Raw genomic sequence first — 15,613 nt, forward strand, 5'->3', positions numbered from 1 at the left:
CTTCTTACCAACAAAGCATTCAGATGACCCCTTTTCAAGCATTGTATGGTCATTACTGTCGAAGTCCCCTAAACTTCTCAAATCCAACCTTGAGGGTTGAAACTTCAAGGCAAATGTTGGAATAGATGGATGACCAAGTAAAGTCAATACGACAAGACATCCAAGCCGCCAAGGATAGACAGAAGGCATATGCAAATTTGAAGCGTCAAGATAGAATCTTAGAGGAAGGAGACATGGTCTTCATTCGCGTACGCCCAAAAAAGAGTCCCCTATCCTTAGGAGATTGCAAGAAGCTAAGTCCAAGGTATTGTGGACCATACAAGATCCTCAAGTTCCTAGGACCTAATGCTTATAGACTGCAACTCCCTGAGAACCTAAAGGTTCATAATGTATTCCATATCAGCCTATTGAAGAAGTATGTACCTAATCCTAACCATGTACTTGATGACCAACAAGTTGTAATGCCTAGTCAAGGAGTCCTTGAACTACGGCCTGACAATATCTTAGATGTTAGGGAGAGACAACTGAGATCCAGAACCTTGAGAGAATGCCTCGTCCAGTGGAAAGATTATCCTGAGGAGGATGCCACTTGGATAGATGAAAGCACTCTCAACCATCAATATCCCCAGCTTATCTCGAGATGAGGACATCTCGATTCCTCTAAGGGAGAGAGAATGTAATATTTCTGCTAAAAATATAACGAGGCCATGTGAAGTCTCGGGAAAATGACAATACCGACATTGTGGTTACGGATGGTTCGGTCTTTAATAATACACTCTCCACTAGCCAAACGAGACATGGTTTAATGAAACCCGCATATTTTCATGAGAACCTTCTCTTGGGAGGACGTCAAGGGGATAATATTGGATTTAAAGAAAAAAAATTTAATCCTCTTCCCCCCAGCCAAAGCGTGGCTAAGGAAAGAGGATGGTGCTAAAATGGAAGAGTGTAGAGGTGGAGGGGAGTGACTGCATGCAGGCACCACGTCGGGGAGGGAGGCCTTACCCCCCTTCCCATAAACACCTCCCCCTCTAAAGGCCGTGAGGTAGTGGGAGAGAGGATTCTGAGAAGCCAGGAAGGCCATAACGCTACAGGCCGTGTCGACAGAGAGAGAGGGGAGAGTATCATCGCCGTGTGGTAGTCGTGAGAAGGAGGAAGCCGCCGCCTGAGCTCGAGGGACTGGGTCATGGAGCTGCCGGCAGAAGGAAGATGTCGCCGATTCAGTCACCTTCTTCTTGTCCACGTGCTTCCACCACAGAAGCTTCAAGAAGCTTCTTGAAAGCTTCTAAGGGCTCTTCCAAGCCCCCATTCCCATCTGTTTTCCCCTCCATGTAATTCTTTAAAGCCATTTAAGCCCCCCTTCTTGTGGGCTTTCATAAGCCCCTTCCAAGGTGGTTTTTATAACCCCCCACCGGGATTTAAGCACCCCATTTCCATGGTCCATTTAAACCCCATTCCCGTGCTCCATTTAAATTCATTTCCCGTGGTCCGTTTAAACCCCCCTTCCGTGGTTTTTCATAAGCCCTTCCCAAGCAATCTTTAAGCCCCCTTTCCCCCCTTTTAGCATTTCACAAAGCCCATTTAAAACTCCCCTCCTTGGGCTTTCATAGGCCTTATCAAGCGGGTTTTATTACCCCCAGGTTTTTAAGCACCTTTTTCATAGCATATCCATAAGGTTTTAACCTCGAGTTTCCTTTTAAAAACCCTTCCCACACAAGCCTTTAAAAACCATTTTCGAGGAGGAAGCCTATAAAGCCTTCTAAAGCCCGATTCCGAAAGACAGTGTAATCAATCAAGGAAGCCAAATCACAAAAGGAGTTTTGCGTGTAAAGGAGACGGACCAAGATTATAACTCTGCGGCCAAGGCAAGAAGGTCGAATTCTCGATGGCTCCTAAGAAGGCACAACGCGCAACCGCGGGAGGATCATCTCCTAACATCCATGTGGACATTTCACCGAATCCACAAGTCCAGGTTTTCTTCCTATTTTTTATTTATGTCGGAATATCGTAATTATGCATGGTTAATTCATGAAAGTAAGATGTACTTTTATGAATGAAAAACATTAGCTATCTTAGGGAAAATAACTTACAATCGAGAAATCAGTCATTTGTATTTTTCAAAGGAACGAATGAAAAAAAGACATAAGACGTCTATGCATTCTTAGCAAATTGTTTATATGCATTGCAAAGTAATGAATTTAGATCAACTAATGATCATCTTTACAAAGTCGAAATTATTGTTGTGCATGGAAAGATAAAATCGCATGTCGCATTATTAGACATCTTTTCTTCGCAATGATTCACTAAAGAAAGTTGCTAATAACCGTAGGAATTTGCAAGGCATGGAAATGATTCTAAGCCTGCATGAAGAAGATTAATCTCTAAGAAATTGGCATAAATCTCAATCAATTATGTAAGTAGTTACGAAAGGTTGTGTAAAATCAACATGCGAATAAGTCATTCAGAAATGAAACTAGGAAAAAAAGCTGCATGGTTCGTTTAAGACATAAAACCCTAAAGCTTCGTAGCATGAATCTTGATTGCATGTTATAGAAGGATCAATAGGAATTATGCCATAACTTAACTTACGCTTTGATCTTAACCAGAAAAGTTAAGGATTGTAAATCTAATCATACGTAGGCAATGAATCATGTGATTACGAGAATGGTATGGTAAATATCTTCAAGAATAGACAAGTAAATTGGTTTACCCTAAACACCTAAACCGCGAAGGAATCTCTTAGGAAGGGTTAAATCAATGCAACATATCCCAAGTGCTAACTAGGGTTTAGCACGTTGAGGACGTGACCTAGACGCACTTATTGCCAAGATGAAACTCTCATACCCTAAAGACCTGTCCACATTCATGGAATGTAGGGACAATAGGACAATACTTGCGAGAAACAATCTAGGGTTTCTACCCTAGGGATCGCTCGCTAAAAAGATGAAACTCAATTTGAATTTGGAACCCTAGGACCGACAATGTCAACCTAGTGCAATCAGGAACGGATTGTTATAAAGATACCCTAACCTTGTTTCCTATCTAATCATGATTCCATGATTGGAAGACACCGTTCGATGGGTAAAATAGTCCCATGGATTAGATGCGGCGCTTGTGCAACAAGTTGTAGAGCTGCATGATCTTGTGATTTGATCACAAAGGAATGGCCAATTCCTCTAAATGAGATTGGCAGAATCTTGCACAAGTTTATCTTGCAAGAGGATGAGTAGTCATCCTGACATAGCACCTTTCTTGGGAAAAGAACCAAGATAAGGGGATTAGATAATTGCTTGGAAGCAAAAGACCAATCAGTAAATTGGAATAACATATTTACTGCTAATAGAACTTAAGGTATTGGTTAAGTTGGGTTAATAGGGTACGTCCCTAACCCAAGGATATAAATGTTAACAAAAAAACCCTTGGGAATCTTGCCAAGTCGCAATTGATCCCGGATCGAATGCTGAATACATTCGGAAAGAAGGATTCACTCCTTAGCAATTGGCCAAAATAACGACCACACTGGAAATGATTGTGCTTGTAACAGTTTAGAGAGCACTGTTTGCTTTGTTTGCTCAAATAATTAAATGATGAAAATATATCTAATGCTTCAGGTTGAAGGCCTGAAGGGAGAGGCAGCCTCAGTTACCCCCGACTCTCTGCCTGACCCTAACTAAGGGGGTTGTTAACCGCGCCGAGAAGGTGGACCGAACCCGCCGCGAGAGGTCTCTCCATTGAGCGCTACTTGGAGCAGGAGGATGCTTATGTGCTAGGAGGGGATCTGGCCATAAATCCCTCGCCTTCCGAGCCCTGCACAAGAGGCCAACGTGACTCGGGATTGGATCTCAAGGCCCGCATACTAGTCTACGGGCGGAATATTGGATTAGTAATCCCTGTAGATTGCTGGATAGCCTTCGAGCGGATTATGGATAAGCCTACGGGTTGGACTTTATAAATCTATTCCAAAGATAAATATGATAAGCTGTTGAAAAGGAACTTGTTTGACATTGCTTTTCTATGTCAAGTGCTAAGATTACATGAAGGAACCGGTGCCTAACGGGATAATTAAGGAAGCTTATTGATGCATGTCCAACTAAACGTGGTAGGTAATTAGATAACTAAAACAACCTGAGGAAAGTGCGGTGGATGTGGCCATGGGTCCATCCTATAGATGGTTGGTCCCGGTTGGCTAGGAACTTTTCTCAATCATGGTGGACAACAAGAAGATCGTTTCAAAGGACACGAACAGCAAGGGCGCTGACCTAGAGTTTAAGTTACAATAATCCTGGTTTATGGTGTTTTAGGGGAACGGAATGGGACTATGCCATATGGCAGAGAGGTCGAGCCTTACATCCCTCTCGTTTCCCATTCTCCTTGAACCAAGTGTAGCGTGAATTCGCTTCGGCCCTGGCGTTTCTGTGTAAAGTAGTTCGCTCTGGTTCGACGCTAGTTGCCATTTAGGAAATGACCAGTAGGGAAAACCCTGATTCAGGTCAGTCCTAAGTGGGAACAGCCAGAATACTTTCGCTACGTGGCAGATGCGGAAAGTCCTAGATCGCAAACCCCATGACATTCCATGGGAGTGCCGGGCGGAGCTTTCTAGACCTTCTTTCCGATGGACTGCTAAGACATATCCTAAAGGAAACAAGTGGACACATTACAGCCATCAAGGAGAAAGAATAAAAAGATTAGGAAAAAGATTCATTGTGTTTAGAAGGCCTCCAATGGAGTAGTGTGAGATACATTATGTGGCCTTTAGAGAAAGTGAAGCACATTGATAAGATTTTCTAGCAGGATGACTTTTCTTGCAAGTTGTAGGAGGGGAACAAGTGCTAGATTCCATCATTAAATTGCTTCTCAAAGTTTGGAGGATCATAAGGAGCACTTGTGAAGAGGAATGTTTCCTCATGGCAAAAAAAGAAAGCAAAATAAGAAGAAGAGGAGGAAGAGGAACAAGAGGAGAACAAAGAAGAAGAAGAAGAAGCACAAGAAGAAAGACAGGAAGGATGAATGGAAGAAAGAAATGCAAAAAAGGAAATGTGATCAACTTGTAACTCCACTTAAATAGTGGGTAAATTTGTTTGGGACATGCATCACCTTGTCACCGAACCATTGTAATAGTATATGCCCTCACAAGCAATTCTAGTAAAAGAGAGTGTTGGATTTCAAATTCCTTCAACTTTATGTTGCTAGCATTTTAAAGTCCAAATAATTAAGTTGAAAATGGAGCTTCTTAGAAGAGGGTTCATTTAAAAAGCAAGCATAGGGCTTAAGGCTCTTTGTAGCTATAATGGCTCATAGAGCTCATTGATAACAACTTGAGTAGGTTGAGGCTAATCTAACAATGATATATATGCTTCATATGCTTGTCTATTGTAGAGACTTGCTCACATGTGCACCCACAAACTCTCTACCTTTGCACCACGATATCACAAGCTGTTTGAGTTGTACTTTCATGGCTTACACATTTGCACTACATGTAATACTAGCTATGCCATGTACAATGAGAGCATTATGTACAATGGCATATGCAATGAGAGAACTAAGGGACAACCTAATTTGAGATATATATATATATATATATATATATATATATATATATAGAGAGAGAGAGAGAGAGAGAGAGATTATTGGCCATTTCTTTGAAGCCCATCATTTAGGCATATATATGGAGGCACATATCTTGTGACATGCTTTTCTTCTCAATGTAGAACTTAATTGACAATTTCACCTTATCTTATAGATTCTGAATGTTTTACTCTTTGGATAATCACAAAGATGTTATAACCATAGTGGGACCCTTTAATTATAAGAGCTATGGTTTGTTATGCATAAAGGATGGCCATGTGCCCCCTTTCCCCTCTCATTTTAAAAAGCAATGAACATTAAAGATTGAGTAAGCAAGGTACAACCTTGCAAGCTTCACAATGGAGCAATAACGTGCTTCGACGACTACCATAGTGGTGGGTGTTACCATCATAAATAATAATGCAAATAGAGAGAGAGAGAGAGAGAGAGAGAGAGAGAGAGAGAGAGAGAGAGAGAGAAGGATCCAAGAAGACCCCAAGCTTAATTTGTGGAAACGGCATTCCGCTTTGTTTACTTTCTCACTTATTACATGAAGAAGAGACTTAATCCAAAACTAAAACATTTCTTGTCGAATTGCCTAACACTGTTTTAAACAAACCTTCGAGTTTTTCTTGAATTTTCCATTTATCACAAGATATCCAAAACCAGAATATCTTTTCTGGGAAGACCAATGCTAGGTGATTATTATTCCTCTTCCTCATCTTTCTTTTGCTCTTCCTTTCTTGAGAAGAACCGACTTTTAATTTTTAAAGTCCGTAAGGTTATGCTCACGCTTGATGGGCCATATTTCTAGTGATGAACGATAATTAAAGCCGGTATGACATATAGGTGAATTTGTATTGCACAAAAGTGTCAAGTTTCAAGGAGGACCCATTCTTAGCAGCCCTTTTGCAGCCCATATCATTTATAAGCTGGCACTAGCGTCATTTCTAGACTTGCCGTTCCAAGGCCTAAACGAGACAGTGACATACATCATAATCATAATAAAAACTAGGTTAGCTCCTCCGCGCCGAGCGACTTGCCCATCCCTGCATACATAGTTTAATCGCCATATCCCTCGCACACTGCTGCAGCCTGCGAGGTGACGTAGATGATAATAAGTATTCCCCTACACGGACTGCCCGTACCATAGCGGGTGTGCGAGGGCCTTCGGCACCACCTGCATGCATCCTTCTCTGCATCATAACCTGAAGTCACCAGTGGCCCAGTTTACATCGCAGAGAGAGACTGCACCGCACCCACTTTCATCTTCTTCTTGGAGATATCTCTCTCTCTCTCTCTCTCTCTCTCTCTCTCATCGACAGAATTCACAGGAAAATGTTTACAGGGAGTCCTTTTCTTACAAGGATGCATGCACGTTGCACAACTGCATAATTCGTTAAACCTTTCATGACAGAAGTGGCCCAAACTGCTCCGAAACATTAATTATAGAGAACTACGAACAGACTAATTACGCAGTAATAAAATCTTTGAAACCCATGTCCCGAGCATGATTTGCGTGTCAAAAGGGTAGATTCAAATCTAAAATCAAGCAATTGACAAAACGTAATCCTCTGTCACGACTCACAACTGTTATGTACACAAGTGCACACATGTACTTAGTTTGCAGCAGCTTACCATGTTTGCTAGCACATTCTTGGTAGTAGGCCATCAGCCAACTTGAAGGAGGCTGCACTCTGTGCTACAGAGATTGGGCTGCACATCCATGGAACAACGGCCTTCAGCCTCACCTCATGCTAACATGAGCAGATCTGGGAGTGCTATATGGTCAGATTTAAGAATGCTGCAAACTCCATGTATGCTTAGCAGGGCACACTCCAAGTCCTGCATTGCCATACAAGGCTATTTACCTTAAGTTTTCAACGAGCTGTGCCTTTCAAATGTCACAGTACATGCATTTTCATCAAATCCAATTCCTTCCACCATAGTCATAATTGACGCAATACAGGAGGGGGGACAGGGAACGAGGAGGAATTGCCATCATTTGTGACTATACAGTCACATGGAATGGGACGTGGGAAGGAAAGAAGATACCATCTCTGCAATCCCAAAGTCCAAAAATGACCATCACTTGTGACTATGGATCCTACACATACTCTGTTATCAGGTTTGCCTACCTTGGGGCCTCAACATTTCTGAAAACACTGCACTAACTGTAGCATCATCACCATCAAAGTATTCGCCACCCGAAAAACTGTGATTCACCGTCGTGCTGTCCTCCCACTGACTATCAGCGCGATGTAAGATGGGGAGCTCCAAAACCTGATCTAAACTCTCCTCCTCTGCATTTTGTGTTGTATACGTCTCTTGTAACTGCAAAGCGTACTCCAAATTCCATAAAACTTCCCCAATGGTAGGCCTGTTAATGCCTTCATCTGCTAAGCATTTCCTGGCTGTTTCACCAAACTTCTCCAAGGATTCTTGGCTGATGCTGTCTCCGAGATGCGGATCAATGATCTGTGCCAACTCACCAACACTCTGCCAATGCATTGCCCATTCAGCAATATTCACTTGGTCTCTAGGAAGGGCAGGATTGATAGCGGGACGAGCACACAGCACCTCCAGAAGCACCACTCCAAAAGAGTACACATCAGATTTATCTGTGAGCTGCTGCCTTCTGAAATACTCTGGATCCAAGTACCCAAAGCTTCCCTTCACTGCTGTCGTCACATGCGTACGGTCAAGGGTCGGCCCGGTCTTAGAGAGACCGAAATCTGAAACTTTAGCCACCAGATTCTCATCCAGGAGAATGTTGGTGGTCTTCACATCTCGATGAATAATGCACTGTGTTGCTCCAGTGTGTAAGTAATGAAGACCCCTGGCAGCACCGATGCAAATCTCTAGCCTTTTCCTCCATGACAAAGGATGAAAATCTGAGCCATAGAGATGACTTCTCAAAGGTCCATTGGCCATGTACTCATACACAAGAACCATCTCTTGGTTTTCTTTGCAATATCCAATCAGAGACACAAGATGGCGATGTCGTAGCTTCGATAGCATCTCAATCTCTGTCTGAAACTCTGTAATACCCTGCTCAGACCTAGGGTTTCCACGCTTAACTGCCACTTTGGTCCCATCATCAAGCTCACCTTGATAGACCTTTCCAAACCCTCCCACACCAAGTACCAGAGATTCATCAAAGCGCCGTGTAGCATCAAGTATCTCTGAGAAGCTGAAAACCCGTCCCCCACTTGAAGGAACCGATGAGACATAGCTGCCTGTTCCACTCACCATGGTAGTCTTGCTGGCCACACTGTGTGAGTGGCCTCCATGTATAGGAAGAGGCACCCAGGTTACATGGGGCTGTTTCACAATCTTCGCACGTTGTCGAGAACACACACATATACCCAACAGGAGCAAACCCAATGCTGAAAAGGCTCCCACTATGCCCCCCACTAGGGGTGCGATGCTCGGTTTGGAACCAGACGATGGGGTAGCTAGACCATCATGTCTCTGCCCATCTAGGCTTCCCAGACTATTGTTAAGCTTCCAGATTTCTATACCATTGAGAATTGCTTGTGTGAAATTACCTGGTTCAGAATTGGGTGGAGAACCAGCCTGCACCAAAAGAGTCCCCTCCCCCTGAACATCCAGAGAGAAATCTGCATGATAAGGTCTGTTCTGACCAAACTGCCCCCCAAGATCTAAGTTTGAGTAAGCAGTTTCATGTTGCAGATAGACATTGAAGTGCCTCTTGCCTCCAGAGGCATAAACCAGCTCACAGAAGTGAAGCCTGATCACATATTTATAATCCACAGGCACCGGAAAGCGCCAGGACATGTTCACGGCCTTAGAAGCAGTCACTTGAAGCGCAGTGCTATATACAATAGCAGGCGCAAACACCATCTCAGAATCCGAGAAATATGATATGGCACTTACTGCTACACTGTAGTTATCTATCCCAGCAGAGGAGACAAGATTACTCTCATTGGGCTGCCATGTTCTAAAAAGACCTTCTGAGTCATTGCTGGGAGAGACAGAAGGGCCACCGACATTCAATCTGTACATAGTTTCCATGGCCATGTATGGCATTCCAATGGGGGTGGGGGAGTTGATTCCAAGGGGGATTGTGTCATCAGAGGTGAGATTGGAGGGTGAGGGGAGGACCTGCACAGCGTTGATGAAAGCAAAAGAGGAGCTAGATGCTGGAATGAAGGAGATGACAAGATAGGGGTCTGTCAAACTCACAGCATACTCCTTGAAGAGGTAAGAGAAGCGGCCATTGTCCTTGTCATTGCCATTGCTTGAATTGATGGCATTGACAACATTGATGTTGGAGAGGAGGGTGTATGAGCCTGCAGTGACAGAAAAGATAGCATTGGAAGGATGGAAGGCTTGAAAGGAGAAAGGATAGAAATAGAGGCGGACCCAGTACCGCCCTGGCGAGACCGGGAATGAGTAGCCCCCTGGTGAGGTGAAGATCCTGGAACTGTTGAACAGGGGGGCAAAGGAAGATGATGATGAGACAGTGCTGCCTGTGTCTGCAGCTGCAATGGACTGTGAAGAGGCAGATGAAGACATGATGTAAGCAGAGGCAGGGGTGCTGTTATCACCCTGCCATTGCACAGTCTCCACAGTGACATTCCCTTGGCCTCCACAATCAATAAAGTAGCTGTCGTCAGAGCCACTCTGAGAGCAGGCAAGCTCTGTCAAGCTGGCCATAGCAATTAGACACCATAAAAGCACAGCCCCTGTACATGACACTTTCATTCTTGTTGCAGGAAATTTTGCTTCAAAACGTCCCTGTAGTCTGTCTTCTTCTCCTCCTCCTCCCCTGCTCCTTCCTGTAGAGCGCCAACTGGTACCAAAAAGAGACCTTTTCTGCCAAAGCTTGGCACTGGCAATGGCTAAATTTGCAGAGAGTTTCTAGAGTTAAATGATGGTTTGAGACAGTGTGTGTGTCTGCTCAGCATTCTGAGGGAAGCCATCTGAAGGGGTAAATCTGAGACTGTACTAAGAGTCTTCATGCAGAAAGACCCAAAAATGCAACAGTGTAAGAAAGTCCTGAGAATGCAACAGTGGAGTCCTAGAGAAAGAGTGCCTCTTTTAGCATGATACTAGATAGGCTAGCTGTTTCCCCTGTTCTTTCCTGGACAGCTGCCAGGCGAATTTCGGCTGGGCTGCCCATCAACACGTAGATGGTTGGGAACAACCGACCACTACCCGTAACCCAAGGGGGCGACTCGGATAGAGAGAGAGAGAGAGATTCTTTAGGTGGGTGCTGATGAGTTGGCCAGCTCAATTGGTGCACGCACAGGTATATCTTTCAGCCGTGTGCATCTTCAAAGTCCAAACCCAAAAGTATAGTCCTGACTCCTCCATGTGCATGTTTTCCCCTTTGCCACATTTTATGAAGCTCTTCACACAAGGCATTGTTAGGTAGTTTGGAGCCTAGTTAGTACGTTCGCACTAATCCTTTAGTCGCTATTTCCATGTTTTGCTCGCAGAAGATGTTGCAGTCAAGGTGGCCAAATCAACCAAGGGCATTATGGCCATAGGCCGGCTCATTCCAACGCCCCTAGCTCAAGCAAGCCGCCTACACTAAACACTTTTGAAAAAAGCTCATAGACAAGCTTTCTCTTAAGCAAATGGTTTGATTCCCTTCAATGGATAGAAATTTCTATGCAACTCTGGACGTCAAAGATGAATTCTTTGAATATGCTAATGCAATCCATTAATCAACTTAAAAGAATCGTGGGACTTAATTAGTGGCATCAAAGAAGAGGGGATTAGGAGCCAATGCTGACAAGGAGGATCTGCAATGGTATTGTCACAAAGCAAAAGCCTAACATTATTGGCTTACAAGAGATAAAAATAGATGAAGATGAGGCAAGCTTTCTTACAATGGCTATGAAGTCTTCCATGACACATGCATGTGCAAGGAGGTACATTGCTAGCAAACAAAGAGACTTTAAAGCCTAAATTGATATGGAAATTTGGGGATGGATCATGTGTTCTAGTAACTATCATAATAGGAGATGAGCAACTCCAAGTCATTTCAATATACACCAAAATGTCACTTCCGCTCCTCCTAAACAATGGTGTTAACTAAAGAATTTGATGGGGTTGTAAATGACCATTTTGGCAAGAAAACAGAATATGACCTTCAAACATGGTGATCTCTCTCATGCAAGCAAATGCATGCTAACAAGCGAGGGATTTCATTGGGTTATTTGGTTCATGGGCTATGTGCTACACGATCTATATCCAACTAAAGGGAATAGCTTTGGTATTTTCTCCACTTGGCATTACAAGCATGCTAGAAATACTTGGTGTGCAAGTCAACTAGAGTGGGTAATGTGTGGTGGATTTATGGAGGGGTGGGTACAAGATAAGATGTTCATATGATATCAATTCATTATCTCATACACCCCTCATGTGTATCTTGAAGTTGGTTTGGTTAGGGAGGACCATGAATGGCCTACCACCATTTTTAGTTAATTCATATTTTCTTGGATGCTAATAAATTTGTTTTCCCCCTAAAAGGACCTAGAATTTTGTTAGAAGAAATGGTTTGACTCTTGACTTCCACTGGCTTAAGTGTTTTGATGCTATCATGGCATTCACTAACAAGCGTGGTAGAGTTCAAACTAGTCTCAAGAGATAGCACCATGGAGATTGTATTAAGTGTCAATAAAGACTAACGTGTGATGTCGGGGATTATCCTATTGATCCTAAATTCCATCATCTTTGCTAGCAGTTGAAAGCTACCTTTAGCATAAAGAGGGAATGTATGTTAAAGCTAAAAGAGTTCACCTGAAGGGGGAATGGGAATTGATGGGAGATGCTATGACCCCATGCTTTTCAATGCACTAAAGATTTCACACAACATTTATACAAAATTTGTTGAAGATGAGAGAGGTGGCCTAGTAAAGAGTGAGAATGACATGTTACAAGTTTTAAAGAAGCACCTTGTTGTGATCATAAGCTCACAGCCTAAGATGCTCAATCAATGATTATTTGACCAAGCTAAAGAACTTCTTTAAATATATAGTCTCCCCCCTTTCTACCAAGCTACTAGTTTGTCTTGAGAGACCCTTCATTATTGAGGAGGTCAAAACAACCATGGACTCCATGAAACATGGTAAATATTTAAAACTCAGTGGCATTCTAGTAAATCTATTTTTAGAAAATTTGGAACTTTTGTAGTAGCCATTTAGTGTATGTGGTCAATTAATGTGATAAGAATAGCATGATAATGGAGGAGTTTCAAGTTAATTGCCAAGACAATTGAAAGAGAGAAGCAAAGACATTAGAGGCCTCTTACATGCTCAACTATTCTAGCTAAGCTTTTGGCTTTAAGAGTCAAGTTCCTCTTCTTGAAAGTGGTTCGTCCACAATTGTAGGACTTCATACATGGGAGGAAGATCTAAGACATCATCTTGAATTTAATCCTCTATAAGGGCCTAGCCACAAGCTCTCAAGTTGAATTCATGTTGGTGAACATGGACTTTGATAAGGCTTACGATCAAGTGAGTTGGTCTTTCATTATGTCCACTCTAGAATTGAAAATGAGATTACATTGAAATGGGGTGGGGATTGATAGAGTGTACCTCACTGGTTTTCATTGAACTCATTGATCATTCACTCACCCTCTTCAATGAATAGATCAATCAAGAGAAGCACATGCAATAGCAAGAGTTAGATTGAATTGATAGCATCATCAATGAATTGGAATAAATTTTTGAAGGATTGCAGTAGAAATTTTGAAGATTCTTGCTGAAATAAAGCTCTAAATGATGCTTAAAGGTTTCTAACAATCCAATGTCATGAAAATAAGGCTGAGTGATGACTCTAAATCTCTCTACAACAATTGAAAATAGCCCAATAATAGGATTTGAAATAGATTTTTTTTTAAATTGTGAAAAATGCCTCATATAAACACTCCATAACGAATATGAGCATTCCAATGATAGAGAATGGGTTGAAATGTCTATTTCACACAAATTTAATTCTATGTATCAATCTTGGCCAAAAAAGTCTTCAATCCTTCCATTCTTGGTCCATTCTTTATTGACATTGCTATAGAGAAACCTTATAATCAAAGGGCAAAGTCCTCTTTGAAGATCTTGAAGCTTTATTGAAGATTCAATGGATATTTCCTATTGTGTTTTAGGGTTTTGGAAGAGAAAAAATGCCAATAATCAAGAGAAATGGAGCTCAAGTAGTATGGAAAAATGCGTTGTTGAATGAAGGAGTTATGCCATAGGAATGATCTAAAGGGCAAGTAATGGTTGAAATTGGATATTTTTCGTGCTGGAATTCAACCAAAAAATGTAGTGAATTGGCTGATATGTGCCCTCGAAGAAACTATGCCACATAAGTAGTGTACTCATAGTAGCATATAATGCCTAAATCGCTTCTCCATTATGGTTTGATGCCCTAGAAGACTAGGAGGTGAGATAGATGAAAGAATCCTTCATAAATGATTGAAAGAGAGATGGAAAAAGAAGAATGCTTGAAAACGTAGTGGTGGCTCTAGTCTTCTCCAAGTCCCATAGACCTTTTTTTGGCGAAAAACCCTCCAAAAATGCTTCAAAATGGTGACAAGCTCCTAAAGTCTAGATTTGCTTCAATTAACTATAAACTCAGTCCTTGTTATTTGTGGAAGTCTAGCTAGTCAAAAAATGCACCTACAACAAATCAAAACTCTTTTACCTTGTTTGAATGGAATTTTCGAGTGAAAATTGAGATTGGATATGGGCCAAAGCCTAGGTTTTGATACAATTGAAACGGAACTTTCCTCTAAATTGGAAATCAAACTTATTGCACATAGCAAAAAAAAAAAAGAAATGGACCAAGAAACCATAGTCATAGCTTGCATTATGGTAAATTTCATGGAACAAAGAATCCATGGTTGAAATCACGAAACTAGCAATGGAAAGAACAAGGCTCTTGATGAGGCCAAGCCTCATATATGATTACACACCATCATGCTAAGTGGGAATCAAAACACACTCTTACACTAAGTGGGCATCAACACATGCTCTTATGCTAAATGGGAGGATGCAAGCTCCTCAAAGGAAGAATCATACAAACAATGTACCAAGATGTGGCTAGGGCTAAGTGTCCACCTTCTATATGAAACCCTAATTTCCCTAGGTTTAGTGTAATGATAAGGCTAAAATTTGCTATATTATATCACCAATCCATTTAAAAAAGAGAACCATTGATTCCCTTAATGCCATTCCAATGAAGATATTCTCTAAATGGTGGATAATGAACTACAATGTGTGGTCAAACCACAAAATAGAGCCATTCTTTTGTTTTGACTTGTGACTATAGCATCACATGCACACCTAAAAAAGGGTCTAAAATAGTTCATGCATCTGTAAAGGAATTTAACATCCTCTCTACTATCTAGTTTCTTTCAGCCTTAGTGGGCACACAAAGACCGTACATGGAGGGACAATGATTTGCTTCAAAGGTTTGCATTGAAATGGTCCCATAAGGCAGGTGGTGCTTAACAAAGAAGATTCTTGATCAAGCCTAGAATACACTTTAGCTATTATAGGTATCTCTCTCCAAGTAAAATGAGCTAGAGTTCTATTGGGATCGGAGGGACAATAGTGTAATCCCTAGAGTTCCAAGTCTTATTATTCTTGTCTCAAAGTAGGAGTTTCAACTATCATGGTGGTGCAATGAAGGGATCCATGTAAAGGACTTCATCTTTGTTGACAGGGTATGTGAAGTGGTGGCTAAGATATTAGCTTCCTCTTCTAATCGCAATGGGGGGATGAGAGAGGAGTCTTTCACATTTTCAGGGCTTGGAGAAGGTGAAAGGATTTCAAATGATGTCCTTGTCTTAGGATTCTCCAAGGTTATGGTGAACACATGTTTCAAAATTTTCTTTAAAGAATGAAGCTAGTCAAATGCATTTGCTCATGCATTTCTATACACTTTGGTACGCCTTTGGTGAGAGCTTTAAGTTTAGCTATAGCTGGTTTTGGGTCTACTTAGTGTGTTTGGTAAACTTTAAGCCATCCAACAATATCGAGTTGCAAGAGTAGAAGTGCTTGAGAGCCTC

The 15,613-nt window shown here is 41.9% G+C and overlaps 1 pseudogene; it reads right to left on the minus strand.

Moving 5' to 3' along the window:
• Positions 1-7,106: 7,106 nt before the first annotated feature.
• LOC148010983 (receptor-like protein kinase THESEUS 1 pseudogene) lies at positions 7,107-10,786 on the minus strand (annotated as a pseudogene).
• Positions 10,787-15,613: the final 4,827 nt, after the last annotated feature.

This window comes from Lygodium microphyllum, chromosome 29 (assembly GCF_053477565.2).
Source record: "Lygodium microphyllum isolate KBCC chromosome 29, Lygodium_microphyllum_v1.1.10, whole genome shotgun sequence".
Classification (NCBI taxonomy): Eukaryota; Viridiplantae; Streptophyta; class Polypodiopsida; order Schizaeales; family Lygodiaceae; genus Lygodium; species Lygodium microphyllum.